At 43.1% G+C, this 16,646-nt stretch overlaps 1 pseudogene; it reads right to left on the bottom strand.

The window, feature by feature from the left end:
* LOC144822430 (cystinosin-like) overlaps positions 1-16,088 on the bottom strand; it is a 342,663-nt pseudogene extending 326,575 nt beyond the window's left edge.
* Positions 16,089-16,646: the final 558 nt, after the last annotated feature.

Genomic DNA, 16,646 nt, shown 5'->3' with positions numbered 1-16,646 from the left:
AGAAATTAGGTTTTATAAACACATTATAAAAACTATATTACAATACAAAAAAAAATAACATAAAAAAATATTACTAAAAACTTCACTTTATCGATATTTTAACACAACGATATTTTCCACATTCGACATTTTTTACTTCGATATAAAAGGACACATACAAAAACGATATTTTTAATGTCGATATTAAATAATTCGATATATATTACTATCGATATAAAAACATCGATATTTTGTCACATCGATATAAAAAAAATGATATTCTGTCTACTTACCACTGCAGAGAATAGGGCCCGCCAGGAAAACAACAAGAGCTAGAATGGGAGGTGGTGGAGATGGAATCCATACATAAAAGAACGGAGGCTCCGAGAATGTGGAGAGAGCTCGAGAAAAAGAGGCTTCTATTGAAATGTCTAGACCTAGATCGGGCAGAATATGCACATATAAGACTACAACATAAATTTTATCTCAGCAGCGACAAATATGGCAAGCTACCGGCACAATGGCTTCGGGCCAAAACCCTGGCATCATCGATAAAGGCGATTAAAAGACCATCAGTAGAGGAGGCCAGTGCTGGCACGCAAATAGTAGCTGCTTTTATATCTTTCTACCAGACTCTTTATACAGGACAGGATCATTCTGAGGTGGACCCTCGTTCTTACTTGGAGAGTTGCTCACTCCCTAGTCCGCTGAATTCTATAGCTGAGCAACTCGATCAACCAATACGGATAGAAGAGGTAATCTCGATAATTTCCTGTTTACAACTGGAGAAGGCTCTGGGCCCAGATGGCTTCTCTGCCTCGTTTTACAAGACTTTCTGTCAGGAGCTGGCACCATTATTGACGAGACTATTCAATTCATTCCTGGAGACAGGATCGGTAACATATGCCATGTCAGAAGCGGCTATTTCTGTAATCCTTAAACCGTCTAAAGATCCCACTGAATGTGGCTCATATAGACCCATTTCTTTATTAAACGTTGATGCAAAAATATATTCGCTAGTATGTTAGCAGCTCGTCTAAACCCACTGATGGCAGACCTGGTTGATCCGGACCAGGTCTTTTTTTTTATTCCTACCAGACAAGGGGAGGATAATAATAAACATCTTTTCCACCTTATGGACAGTGTTCAGAGGTCACGTAAGCATGGGCTGGTTTTATCAATAGATGCTGAGAAGGCATTCGACAGGGTGAGCTTGACACTCTTCGGGACTTTGGGTTTGGCGAAAAGTACAAACAATGGATCAACTGCATATATCGTGTTCCTAAGACCATTGTCCAAGTGAATGGGACGACTTCCTCTACGTTCCCGATCACCCGGGGGACAAGGCAAGGATGCCCTCTGTCCCATCTTGTTTGCTCTGTATATGGAGCCTTTTGCGCAACGCCTGAGGGATAACCCTCAGATAGAGGGAATAAAGTTTGGGAAAGACATTCATAAGGTCAGTTTATATGCTTATGATGTTATACTGTCACTTAACATCAGAAGCATATAAACTTATTATGTTAAGTGACTACTCTGACAACATTTATCATCGAGTTAAACAAATTTGGTGATGCTGGGGGCTTCAAAGTTAATCTAAATAAATCACAAATACTAAATCTATCGATCCCGCAAGCTTTAATAAAAAGTATACAGCACCAGTTTCCATTTCAATGGACACAACAAGATATCCAGTATCTGGGTGTCTGTCTGGGCCTGACTATTTAAAAAGCCGTGGCCCTAAACTATGCGACCTTGCTTGACCAAACAACAAAAGCGCTGGACAGCTGGGCCCGACTCCGGATGGCCTGGTTTCATAGAATCACAGCGGTAAATATTAAGATCCTACCCCGCATTCTTTACATTTTCCAAGTAACTCCCATGGCGCCGCCACCAAAAGCACTGGGTCAACTGCAGTAACAAGTTAATAAGTTTGTATGGGGAGGGAAAAAAATTTGCATACCGTTGGCCCAAATGACACTTCTCAGGAATGAGGTGGGTGCGGGGCTTACTATGATTCACTGATATTTCTAGGCATTGTGCCTACGGTACATGGTAAAGTGGAACCAATCCCTCTCTGAAAAACATTGGATCTTTATGGACCAATCTGTGGCAGGAATAAACATATGGCAAGAGAGCTGGCTGCATCGCAAACACATGGCATGAGAACTGTATTCTCCCCAGTTACATCTTAAACTATGAAGGTTTGGGATACCGTTGCGAGCAAGAGTGGCTGGACAACTTTTCCATCTCCAATGTCCCGAGAGTGGACAATCTGGATTTTCCCCTGGGGCATGACTCAGCAGTGTTTCAAAGATGGAGGGAGGGAGGCTGTAAGAGGATTGGCTCCCTGTTTGACACAAAAGGGTTGATACTATCACACTACCGTAGATTGGTGGTCGATAGGGAAAGTTTATAGACCCCTAGATATACATTCCCTAGTACATATTCAACAACAACAAGTATATCTAAAGTCTGAAAAATGTGTCAATAAGCATCATTGGTATGTCTCTCAAAGTGAACCACTAGTGAATCATCAATATTTGTTAAATAAGAGAAGGGGGAGACATCCCTTAAGGATAAGAACCCTCACTCACCCGAAGGTGACATGCTTCATCATTTGGGTCCTCCTTACCAAATGTTGAAAGCCTAGTCAACATTGGGAGCTACTACTTCAGGAGAAATTTAAGGAAGGAGCTCAGAGATGTTTTAAATGGTAAGGAATAGGATGGTAAGCCCAAAAGTGAGCTGGGGTATAGTGAGGTGTGCAGCGCTGTGTGAAATGCGAGTGGTGACGTTAAAACTATCTAGGTAAAATCACAAAAACATGCTTTAATGGTGTGTTATACCTGACAGGGTTAAAAAGAGAACAGCACAGTGGTATGGTTTTAAATCAGCACGAATACACAGCTGGGATAAAAGCAAATCCGAATTATGTTGGAGGGGTTGTGGGATGACCGGATCTTTAGTATACTTATTTTGGCATTGTACCAAACTACAGAGCTATTAGATGGAGGTTCGAGATAATATAGACGAGGCTTTTCATACTTCCCTTCCCAGATTTACAGCATACACCATCCTGGGGCTATCAAACCCTCTGACCTTTCCCCTTCGCTCTTTCAGGGGCAGACAGATTGCGTTAACCTTATTAGCAACACGACAAGTGATTTTGGCACACTGGTGGACGTTGGTTATTCCTGAATTAGGTGCCTGGCTTCAGAAGCTATGGCTTGTGCTGGCTATGAAGCATTTGTCCTTGGTGGTTGACCAGAAAGGAGAGTCATGAGTGCAACTACGGGCCCCTTTTCTAAAGTACCAACAAATTCTTCGGCTACTGCCGCAAGATGCTCCCTAACTCACATCGCGGCCGAGGCCATATGGACGCTTTCAAGTAATCTTTCTGTTACCTAGGCCCGAAGGGGACGGGGAAGGGGTGGGATGACTGGTGCGGATTGAAGGGTGGGGGTGGGGGTGGGGAAGGTGTTTTTATTTAAAGTTCTGTTTTTTTTTTTTTCATTTTAGTTAAATGAGTCAGTGCTGGTAAACTCAAGAAACAATTCTGAGGACGCTGGGTAGCAGGCATACAGCTGTGTAATTTACATATGATGTAAGCACTACAGGCCAGTGGTTGTAGGCGTGAAACTGTTTTAATTTATTCTGACTCTCTTTAATAATAAAAAGACTGGTTTCATAAAAAGTGTACCAGTGCTAAATGGTTCCCTTCACCGGAACCCTCTCACAATAGTCTTTTAAAAAAAACCTCTCACGAACAACCAGGTTTTAAGTGATCGCCTAAAACAATTTACCTCCTTTGATGCACGCAAATATGGACGAAGGGCATTCCACGACAGTGCAGCACAATGGGAAAAAGACCATCCACCGCATTTTATTTCGCTTGACTCTCAGTTCTAGGCCTTACCTGCCATCAAGATGATCGAAAGGTTTTAGTTGGAAAAAAGTAAGTAATCCTCGCAGAAAGGTAGCCTAGACCTGTACTATAAAAAGCTCTGTGGGACAGCACTAATATTTTTAACTCAATTCCCTCCTTAATAGGAAGCCAGTACAATACCTTTGGATGAGGAGAGATAGGTATCTGCCTGGGGACTTTTAATAATGTACTTCCAGGAGCATTTTTAACAAATTGTAGCCTCTTCAACAAGAAGGCTGGGAGGTCCAGATGTAAAACATTGGCAAAATCTAAAAGTGAGGTTATAAGAGCATGTATCACTGTTTTTGTACCTGCAAATGGAGCATATAAAGACATTTCTTTACAGACATTAAGAGGCAAAAGCAGGAACCAACTACTGCCGCTACCTTAGAGCCTTAGGTTAACTGTCAATCAATTTTTACACCAAAGCTTCAGGCAACATTGGCTGGAGGGGGAGGTGCAGTGGCACACCTTGGCCAACAATCCATGTCCCATGGAGGAGAAGGGGAGCTAAACAGCAAGATCTCCATTTTACTAGCATCAAATTGTAAATTACTAGCATGCATCCACTGAAAAACTGCAGCCATACAGTTCCTAAACATTCTGGGTCCTTCAGGATAGGTAGTTGAGCCACAGAAATAAAAGTCTGCATGTTGTCAGCATATGACATTCTCCGGACCTCAAATGACTCAACTAAGGAAGCCATAGGAGCTATTTAAACGGTATAAAGGGTTGGCCTCAAGGCAGAGCCTTGCAGGACTCCAGACTTGCTCATTTTAGGGTCAGATGCATACAGAGCCAACCAGAGAGGTTGGTTGGCCTCTGTCAGAGATAAAAAAGCCAATCCATGCAAGAGCAGAACCTCTGACTCCAATGTCTTGCTGTTTCTGGAGGAGAATAGAATTAGACACTGTGTCCAAGGCAGCTGACAGACTGAGTAAAATCAAGGCAGCCTTTTTCCCCTGATCAAGTGCCAACTTGATGGAATAGGTTATCTTCACTAGTGCCGATTCAGTCCTATATTGTGCACTAAATCCTGACTGTGGGTAGGTTAACAGCTGACCCTGATCTAGTATTTGGATAGCTGCCCATAAATGAGTTTCTCCAACATCTTTGACACTGCTGGTGAAAGTGAACTCGCCCTGAAATTAGCAAGCACTGATGTATCCACCAAAGGTTTTTGTTAGGAAAGGAATTAAACTAGCCTATTCCCAACAATTTGGTACAGTGGCCAATTGGATGAAACTGTTGAATAGCCTATTCAAATGAAGATTGATCACCTTGTAGCTAGAAAGCAATAGCAGTGGAGGTAATGGATCATCAGGTAAACCAGATTTACAAGAATGGATGGCCTGTTCAGATTTTTCTAATGAACTTCGAGCAAACTTGCACAGATGGTTCGATGAGGGTCTAGCAATAATCACTGGAATTTTCTCCATGTTTTTCACAGTGGAATCTGTCCTCAAATTGCCAACAAGTTTAGTGATCTTCCATTCAAAGAAGTCACATCATTTCTCACATAAGGTGGCAGAAGCTTCTAAAGGCTGTGAAAAATCAACTGGGTAAAGAAAGGGTTTTACTAATTTACAAAATTTCTCAAAAACTGTTATTGGAGTTGGTAATCCGATCAGCAAAAAATACTGCTTGGCATGTCACACAGCTCATGATTAAACCATGAAGCAGAAGTGAGTTGTCAAGAGTTGATTAGAGACTTTTGAAGTTTTTATAAGGACTAATTTATTTGCCATATTCAGTAACCAAGAGTTAACTGCCGAGACGTCTGCCTCTATCTCCCCACTAATGCATGGAGGAGAGTTTGCTTAAAAGGACTCGATATCAGACCCCTTAACTCTGGACCAATTCCAATACGAGGTTGACTTCCTCAAACATCTCCTGAGGATGTGATCCTCCACACCCCAATTAAAATATAAACTGGAATGATCAGGCCAATCTCTGTTTTTAACATCCCTCAGTTTAACCTTATAATTGGGAAACAATAGGGTATAAGATATGGCTGCTTGATGAGTGCAGCGATTGATGAATAGCTTTAAATTATGAAATCAATTTCTCTAAAAGCATCATCCTCTGCTAATTTACTGATTATCTATGTGTATTTTGAGATCTCCCAAAAAAGTACAATTTGAAAACTGAAGAAGGTAAATAGCCATAATATCATCCAACAAGTTAATGAACTCTGCTACATAGCTTGGGGGTCGATAAATCAAGGACCCAGTCAAAGAAATTTGAAACTGTGCTGAAATACAAATGTCCTGAGTCTCTGCTCCCTGCAGTTTAGTGAGCTCAAGTGCAGCACATTTAAAACAACTATTATAAGCAACAGCCACACCCCTACCTCTATTACCTAGAGTCTCCAGGTATGGCACGCGCAACGTTGTGCCGAGGACTCAGTCATCCATGTCTCAATCAAAAATCAAATTCACTAAAAAAACGAAGGTTACTGAGACATTATAGTTCGGCTAACATTTCACTCATAAAAAACAGAGAAATTCAGCCCCCACAATGCACTGCTCATGACCTCTCATAATACATCACTTATGATATAGTCAGTGATATCAATCATGACATCGCTGATTATATCTCAAATGACATCCATGATGACACCATCCACAGAATCTCTGACACCCACCTACACACCCCCACATAATTATTCATATACCCACTTCAACTACATTACCACATAAAATGCCCCCGGGACCTGGCCCATCCAAGGGCCGATATTTAACAAAGAACGGGAGGCGGCGCTTCATTTAAAAAAAATAATCAGCTGTAGTTGCAGATCCAATGCGACTCCTGCCAAATGTACTTTTTAAAAAAAATGCTAGTTTGGCCCTGGGGGGTCCCTATGGGGACTACTCCTACCCCAGAGGCCTAGGGGTCAGAGTGTTTCTACCCAACCCTCTTTTCTTTCTTTTGTCAGCCAATCAGATCACTGGCACAAGATCGGGAGGATTCACGGATCCTTTGCATCGCTAGATATGCAACTGAGAATTTCTTTAATTTCTCCAATACTACTAAACAGATTTACACCATTTAACTAAAAGGTCGCTTTAGGAACCAACAGCTATCTTCCTGCCAAATATGGTGTATTTCCATTCAGCAGTTCGGGCTGTAGCCGTGTCTAAAGTTTTCTCTGCACCGCCCGCCACAATGCTAAAAATGCATTTCAGCATTTGCATTTACAAAGCGGCAGGCACCGTGCGGTGCCTGCCGCTTTGTAAATGCAAATGAAGGGGGGTACCACAGGTACCCCCCGTGTGCACCCCCACCTCTCCTTCACTCTGGGGGCCCGTAGGGGGCCCCCAGAGTGAAGACCGCATGCCTTTCCGTGGCGGCATCGCCGCGGAAAGGCACCTAAATTCATCCATCATAATATGGCTAGCGGTATCTGATAGACACCGCCACCATATTATTCCTTTTCTGCCCCGGCCGCAAGGCGACCGGGGCGGAAAAGCGGCGGACGGTCTTTCCGTCCGCCGAGGTCCCCCCGCCATACTAATATGGCGGGGGGAAAACGAGTGTGGATGTCAGGTAGTTTGCCCCCGCCAGCCTGGCGGGGGCAATACGCCCGACATCCTAATGGGCCTCAAATACTTTCCACTGGTGCACAAGTGAGAGCAGTTGATCCATCAGACATTTTTTTGACGAGTCTGGTCCTTTGACATTTAAGGACTTTCATCAACAGTTGGCGTACCCGAAACCGAGAGATATAGATACCAGCAAACTACACATTGTGTGATGCATCCAAAGATCCGCCCCCTAGCACAACGCCACCTGACACCATTTGAGAAATGGCTGTTGTCCAAATCGTACGAATCTCGCCTTATTTCAGAATTATATAACCACCTGAGACCCCCCTCCCACCTACTAAAGCCACTAGCTAGCGGCGATGGAAATTGGATTTGGGGCGAGAACTCATGATGCGCGAGTGGAAAGCTCTATATTATAGAGCCAGGCATACAGCTAGAAGTGTAGCAGGTATAGAGACAGGCAAAAAAATAACTACCCATTGGTATCTTACACCATCTAGCTTAAACCGTGGGAACCCCGCACAAGACCCATTCTGCTGGTGGGGGTTGGATGCTCTGGAAACCTTAACGACTGGACCTTTGAGACTGCCCGAAACTAATTGAGTATTGGAAACAAGTCCTCTACGAGGTCGACATGTGCTTTGATATATAACTTCCCCGCTTTCCAAGCTACATCATGTTGGGCCTGCCTAATGATCTTATGTTTCCACTCAAATCTCGTAAAGGCCGGAAGATAGGCCTTGCCCTATGGCCCGCTTTACAGAATATCCTGGCTCTATGGGGTACAGACCGTCTTCCTACCTACACCGGCTGGTTGCATCGCATTGGGTACGTCTTAGGCATGGAACGTATATCTGTTTCCTTGGCTAACCAGGGGGCCTCCTTTCCCAATCTTTGGAAACCATTTATAGCGATGCTCTCATCTGAATTTAAGGAACTCACATGCCCCAAGTATTTACGAATACTAAGACTCACAAAACCGATGCAGGCGGAACACCAATAGATTAAAACAGTGGATATCACGGGAGGGAGGGCTGGGAGTGGGTGGGTTCGGGTGGGGATGTTATTGGGACTAATTTCCATGGGGTGAGGAGGGTGGTTGGTTTAGTTAATTGATAGGTGTTAAGTTGATTTTGTTGTTCTTCTGTGCATTACCTTAAAATTCAATAAAGATATTATAAACCTAAAAAATAAGTGCTTCCCACAACACTAGACCAACTAAAAAATGTCACTTTACAAACAGTTGATATTGAAAATCTGTTGTTGTAGGGACCAGATCCCCTGGACAGTCAAGTAGTAGAAGTGAGATCCCCATTCCATGGGTGAGACGTTTGTAGTAGGCCAGGGTAAATTCCGTCCGCTCGAGGAATTTGCGGAATTTGGATAATTTTGCATTCCGTGGAGAACGCGGAATTGCCAAAAATTCTGCGGCTTTGCGGAATTTTTTGCTTGTTCGCACTTTCAAAATGCGTGTTCGTGAGATATTTTTCCCCGAGCATGCAAATAGCGTTCACAAACAGGAAAAAAGCATCGCAAACGGGCAGAACAAGCAATTCCGCTTGTTCGCTGAACTTTTGCGTGCTCGCAGAGATTTTTTACTGTTTTGCGGAGATTTGTGCAGCATGACTACGCAAATTCCGCCCAGCTCTATTCTGTGGTAATTGTCACCTGCAGACGTAGGTCTAGGAAAATCATGCCTAGCATTAAGTTGCTTCACTATAAGAGAGTGCACTGAATCTTAAGCTGTACAAACAACATAATTTTCAAAAGTCTCATAACCATACTTACAGTGAGAAGACGTCGTATCTGAAATAGAGAGATCATTCTTTGCCATCACCCTCTGTTCGTTAGTGTACACCTTCCTTGTGACAGCCTTTAGAACAGAGTCTAGAAAAGGCTAAATAAGCTTTTTTTGGAAGAAGGACTTTTTTGGCCCTGATGGTAAAACCTAGCCTGTGTGACAGACGCTTCCACCTGAGTGAATGCAGGCATTGGCTTTTGCTCTATATTAGCCAATTGTCTAGCAAGGAAATACATAAATAATGTTTCTTTGCACTTTCAAAGCTACCACAACAAGATATTTGATAAAACCTTCAGGGTAGTAGTGAGCTCGAAAGAAAGAACTTTGAATAGGCAGTGTTGCCACTTACAGGAAGCACAAATAGCTGCGGTTGGCTGGATGTATAGGAATGTAGAAGTAGGCGTTCTTGAAGTCGAGGGGCTGCCATATAGTTTCCTTTTTGAAACAGCAGGATGACATCCTACATAGTAGTCATGTGGCACTGCTCCGATAGAGTGCAGTTATTTAATGGCTTGAGATTCAGGATTGGGTGCAGAGTCCCATCATTTTTATAGAGTAAGTAGTACAGGGAGGAGTCTGCTTCACCCCGCTGATATGGAATGCCAGCTTGATTGCCTCTTTGTCAAGGAACGCCTGCACTTCCTACTTTAGCAGTCATAAATGGGTATGCTTCGTTGTGTGGTGTGGGACTTTAGGCAGTGCCCCCTTGTGCAGCACAGAACACTCATCTTTCAGAGCTTATTTTCTCCCATTTAGGAAGAAAGATTCTCAAACTTCCCCCGACAGGTGTTAAATGATTAAGGGAATGGCAGGAAAGTTACTGCTTAGAGGTAAAGGTGGCCCCACTGGAGCCACCTATCCTCTTGCCACCTCCATTAAAGCACAGCAGATACTGAGGTTCTGAATGATCTTGACTTCTGTCACCAGTTGTTAGTTCCTCTTCAAGCAGGTGTTTGGCTATCTCCTCTATATCATTCCAGTGATGGCTGTTATAACTAGAGTAGCCCATCCGAATTAGCGATTCCCAGAGCACACGCTTGCAATCTGCTCTGATCCACTTGCTCTCTTAACATGGGGAAGGAGTATTCCGTGTGGGCAGTGCTGAGGCATTTCTTCTAGCAGTATGGACCATTAGCGAGTCAGGCTGAACCTGGCCCCTTATACACACCGCGGCATCTTTATAGTTTTTTTCGATCGGGGTGGGGGGGGGGTGTGGGTATGGTCACAACTCTAGCTTTGACGGAGTACTGAATTCTCAACTGAGGTCTTGAGCATGCTGCGCAGCATAGAAAATTATTCAACGGATCTTTCCATCTTGGACAGTCTCTCCGCCAAGTCTCCCTTGTCCTGCACCTCATGAGGCTTGACACTTTTAACTTGTAACTGTGTAGCATGCACTAGTATCACCTGGACATGAAGCCTTAATTCTCCTCTCAGGGATGATCCCTCTCTGTGGGTAGAACAGGCTCTTAATATGGTCTTTGGGCCTAACATTATCTAATCCATGTGACCAAAGTGTGAGTAGGAGTGCAGTGGCTGACGAAGGGTTGTGAGGGGCAAAGGTGGTGATGTAGATGGCCTTTGTGTAAGGGTGCAGGGGTTTGTGGGCTAGTGGTCATATCTCTAGCCTCTCTAAGAGGGGGAAGATGAGTGGCTCTTGTGAGAGCTGTTCCTCAAATGAGACCATTCTCTGTTTGGGGATCCGTGGTCTTTGTGAATGCCCCTTATCTGGGGAGTTCTGGTCAGGATCTTCCCTATTGAGCGATGGATAAAGATCTCGTTCTGCTTGCCTTCAAGGAATCTGCAAGACTATCAGGCCTCACTTGAGTTCAACCTTGGAGTTGAGAGTTCTTTCAGATGCGTTCCAGGGTCAGGTCAGCTGGTCAATGTCTGCTTCAGCTTGGACACAGGTTTTTCTGGACCTTGGAGTCAAGGTGGTATAGGTGGGTGGCACTGCTCGATGTACCTGGCTAGATGCTTGCTCAGGGCCAAGGCCTCTCAGCGTCGAGAGGTGTCAGCCTCTTGAGCCATTTTACGCTGGGCTGCCTTTTGAGGCTAGGCATTTGGCCCGATGGTCGACTCCCTTGGAAGTCGTGCACAACTCTGACCTATGAGTGCTTCTGAGCACAAACTTGTGGGGCTGACCTTTGGGCATAGAAGGTGCAACAAGGGTGTTAGATGTAGTATTGATCCTAGGGCCTGTGGTCTGGCATGTAGGGAGCTCCTCTTAATGAAGCTCTGGCTCCAGGGCCTGGAGGATAGGGGACCTTTGGACTCTATTTCCCTTCTGCTCACTGAAGGCTTGATGGGCCCTTTCAGTGCTGAGCAGGTCCTCTGGCCTGACCAGATACTGCAAATTGGGTGACTCTTGCTGCTGCATTTTATGGTATGTCCAGTGGCACCCGCAACCATGATGGGCGGTCTTTTGACCGGAACACTTTCCACACTGAGCCTATCGCCCCATAGCATTTGGGAGGACAAGCACAAGGTGCAATTGGGCAGACTTGGAAGGATGTTCTTGCTGCAACATCTCCTCGAAGTCATTCTCCAAATACAGCCTGGTTCCTTGAAGAAGCTGCCTCAAGATCCTCAAAGGTGGGTATTCTCGGTCTCAGACTGGCAATGATGGGTCGCTGGAATTGATGGCTTCGACAGCTGTTACCAAAGGAGAGCACTGACGTTTTACCATCACTAGGATAGAAGCCTTAGTAACTAGCACCGAAGGCCCCAACATAGACATGCTGTTGATTCCATAACAGACACTCAAACATCTAACCTGATGATGGAAAAAACGACCTAGGTTAAAGTTTATGCCCTGTTGCATTGTGGGATAAGGGTAGATTCACAACAAACTCAAAAAGAACTTTGAAGGAAAATACATTTTCAAACATCCATTCCTAACACTAGATGACAGGAGCACACAAACATATAGGGACGTGTATCTATAGCCACATATCCTTAGAACTGGTACTTTACTTAACGTCATTCACAGTCATGGTGGTCTGCTGACCCTAGCAGGACACCAGCCCTGTGATTTTCTCCAATTGCAGTGAGTCTTAACATACAACTGACTTCATTAATATTAATATGGTAGATCAGATTATGACCCATTCCGAATCCTTTTTGCCAATTAAGATCAGTATATGTGACCACAACTACATACCTCTGGCCTTTTGTTTCTTTTCGTTCTTTACAGATGTGCAGTGCAATCAGCAAAGGCCAAAGGAAGACACATCTCCGTCTACAGAATCAATCTATAGGCTTTCTTTCACTGGTGAAAAGATGATGAGTAAGGTTGCACAGCCCATTCATTTAATCTTTTTACATTTTTTTAAATAAACATTCATAATATTTAGAGGCTCAGGCCTTTTTACTGTCAGTTTTACTCTTAAAATATTTCAATTCATTTTGAACATGGTCAAAACAGTAGAGGACAGCATAGGAAATGCATGGATTTCATCTAATAATTAGATTTGAAATTTTTAGGGTACATTTTAATCAGCATATGAACGGCAAATTAAATACAGGGATATTGGGTGGATAGTGTTAAACAGATTCACTGAGATTCTAAAATAAGAAAAAATCCAGAGAACTAGCTCATCAGAATGACCAGGAAGGACACTGTTATAGTCCGGGAATGAAGGAAGTTGGATGGTGAAGCAATGTCTTGCTGTCACAAATATGTTAGATTCTTTTCCAAATGTTCGTCCATTCTGGTATCTTTGTCCATCTAAGCATCACAAAACCATGCATCCTCATCTACTGCCTCTGTATGTAGCCACTTGATGACCATCAACATTTTGCCAATACAATAAAATGCCACTGTCAGTATCTTTTTCTCAATTTTGTTTCTTGTATGAGCCAGGAGTCACACCACGCAGCCTAAAGTTCAGCAAAAACTATGTTTTCCCCATGCATCTCAACACAACAACTTGTTTCCATAATACTTTGATTTTCAGACTTTTCAAAAGTAAGTGGATCAAAGTGGTCCCATGAGGATAAATGTGAATTTAAATGGCTACTTAAAAAAGGACTTTATGTTTTTGTGTCTTACCTGGTCAGGGAGCTGGATGACAGGCGTATCCTTGGAAGCATACGTGATGTCAAAAGTAACCACAAACCCTTCACTCAGTGCCCTGCTGTCAAAACAGATAGAACAGTGTTTTGTTAGAACTGAGGGACTTGGATGTAAATCAAAGGGTTACAGTCCTACAATGCCTCTAGTACCATTATTCATGTTGAATGTGGATAGAGGAATGCCTAGGGCACTATTCATACTTGCACAACAAATGTATAAACAGAATATTGGTGCCTCCCTTTTCACATCATAATTATACTAGACTAAATGAAGAGGCACATATATACTTCACGGTAATGCTGAGGTTCTGGGATGAGCCATTTTCCAAAGTGACAACTTCTGGCACAGATAGGATGGTAACCGCATCTAATATGGGAACAAACAAAGGAGAATGAAGTAGACATGTGACAAAGACTAAGAGAAGTCTGGTGTTTTCATGTTGTTTATGAGTAATCCATGGTGTAGTCTCTCAGGTTTTGCCAAGATTTCTAACTGGTTACCTGGTGGCCTGAAACAAATAAGTATCCTAAGAATCCCTACACCCTGAAGATTTACTCTAAGTGCCTGAGCAGTTATTTCCCTGTGCCCTGATCCAGAGAGAATCCATCTGTCCTTCCACCAGCCTCCCTCCCCAACACTACATAAACAGTTTCACCAACTCCCAGTCTGCCGCAAAGCAAACCTCAACAGCACGAGTCTTGATAAGCCAGCTTGAAACATTATATTTGCATTCTCTATATGCTGCATACCCTTCAGGGCAGTGCAGAGATGGAGTCTACAAGTCCTGCCCCTCCATGAACTTGACACTTACTAACTGATGCTTGATGTATCAGTGCAAGGAAGAGATTTACAGAATCTAAAAACACATCTGTACATGACCATCTTCTACTGTAGAATGATGTCTCACACCCACCACTCTATCATCTCCCATTGAATTCCACACAGGACCATCAATCAGAAGCCACTAATCTGAGTGCCCTGACTGCTGCCAGGACAGGACAATTCCTTGCAGGCAGTTTGTGTTGAAAAGAATTAGAAGTTTGGGATTTGGAAATCCTTTTCCTTTGACTGTTTCATCCAGTTCTCTTCTCTCTTTCCTTTAGTAAGACAAACACTGCCCGGCAGCGTACAGACTACTAAAACCTACCCATAGCCGCCTCATACATAGTAACCAATTTTGAACCTGCAGCAATAGTGAGGAAATCTGTCTCTCCTACTATGAGCTGCGAAAAAAACAGAACCCCTTCCACACTGGTATCAGGGAACCCATGATGTGATGGAATGAGTGGCATCTTAAGTCAACTTCTCAACTGACCGAAGGTGCAGAAAGACCTGTATCTGCACAAAATAACTTTTCGTTTCCAAAGCCTACTCTTGATTTATAATTCTTGGATTCAACCTCAAAGCTTTACATTAAATGTATACCTAATGTGCCATGGTTCCTTGAGAATGAGAAGCACAGATGAGGGCTTTAATCTTGGTTATGGAATCTTGGCACCATCTGACTTATTAGTGTCTTAAGCTGAACATTTACTGCCTTGGTGTGCCCAGTTTAGAAGCTCGAAAATTTTGCAACACTCTCCTGTTAGAAACTTCATGGACATTTCAATTTGCTCTCCCAAAAAATTATTTGTCAACAACTGATAAAATGTATGTTTTTGCTAATGGCATTATCCCCGTCCTAGAAATCAACCCCCCTGTCTTTCACAACCACACACAAGCAGATTTCCCATCCATGACTTGAATTCTTCAACAACACCATTACCATTTTCAACTCACCACTACCCTCCCCAACAGGCCATCAGATGGTGAAAGGGTAAATCTCTTCACAATGTACATAAGGACGTACAATTACATGAACATTTACATGAGCATCTCTTAGTGGTCCTTTCTTAGTTCCTTTTCCATCATACGCGCCCAATTTTTTTGTCTAGGATCTTGCAGTATTAGTACTCCAAAGAGGTCTTTCACATTTCATAATGTGTGCATGTGAGACTGGAATGTGGTATAAGTTGGAAGTATTACGTTTGTCGAACGGATCTTTACTAAACATCTCTTCACTTCAGATTGGGTGTGGTATTTCACTACAGATCTCTCCACTACCAATGGCTGTTAATGGTCCCAGAGTAAAATCAACTTGTAACTTCCTGGTGCCCATGTGCATTTTGTACAGTCTATTAATTACCCTGTCTCTTTCACTGAGAAAACATATGCTCAACCGATATTTATTTTATCCAACACAGGCACCATCTGAGTGTCTTCATATATGGTTAGTTTCAATTCAAATGAGACATTTCCCCAAAGCATTCTGAGATTTGTCCAAAAACGTAAAGAATCCACGACAATGAACAGTTTATGCGATTTTTAATGCTATTGTTGCAAAAGGCGCATCATTTCTACACGTTCTGCTTCTTATTCTTAAAGCTTGAGAATCTCGAAAGACAGACGAGCCACAGACCGAATGAAACACATCTTCACAGTAGGTCAGACTCTGAGAGGTAGTCACGTTAAAAGGACAGTACCTTTTTACATTAGGACATCAGCCTGATATTTTTCTTGGAATTACTGAAGCTAAAATGAGTGTGTTCCTAAGTGAAAATGTGCATACCATCACTTTTGCTCACATGTTGAGATGAAGGGATTCCACAAACAACAGAACAAAGTTAAACTTGCAAACTATAACTCACCACATTGTTTCATCTCCCGGATAGAAAAATAGAATGCAAAGGTGAGAGCAGCTCTTCTTAGCCACATTATGCACTTCAGGAAACAACTACAAAGCCAAAAGAGGAAGCAACGCAGAATTTAACCTTGTTCAGAGGGCTATTGACCGAGGCATGCCTTCTGTCAGTTGTGGGGCGGGAGGGACATTTCAGTAGGTTTTCCAGACTGATCTCAAAAGCTGCAAGTGATCGAAGTCGACATGGAGACTGATGTTGGGCTAACAGTTAAATTACACGCGAAACACTCAACAAAAGTGGGTGCGTTTTACGGTACAAAAGGAGGGATATTTCAATTTTGGTTTCTGACTCTGATCACAAAGTGGGCCACTAAAAACATCTGTTTCGGCAGATTGTGTTGCATAAATCTAAAGTCAATACAAGGCACTGGTGGAAGTTGGGGAAAAATAGTAGGGGAACTGTGGCAGAGAATCGGGGGGGGGGGGGAATAACCGGAGGATTAGGTCAGTGGTGAGTCAAGAAAGAGCTACACATCCCAATTTTTAGTATTAGCACTTCACTGACCAGTTACAGCTTATAATATTATTTAGTTCAACCAATGGATACACATGTTTGTTTAAGGTTGAATATA

This window comes from Lissotriton helveticus, chromosome 3_1, assembly GCF_964261635.1.
Source record: "Lissotriton helveticus chromosome 3_1, aLisHel1.1, whole genome shotgun sequence".
NCBI lineage: Eukaryota > Metazoa > Chordata > Amphibia > Caudata > Salamandridae > Lissotriton > Lissotriton helveticus.
Note: the sequence above shows the minus strand (reverse complement) of the source record. Positions and strands in the feature narration are given on the sequence as shown.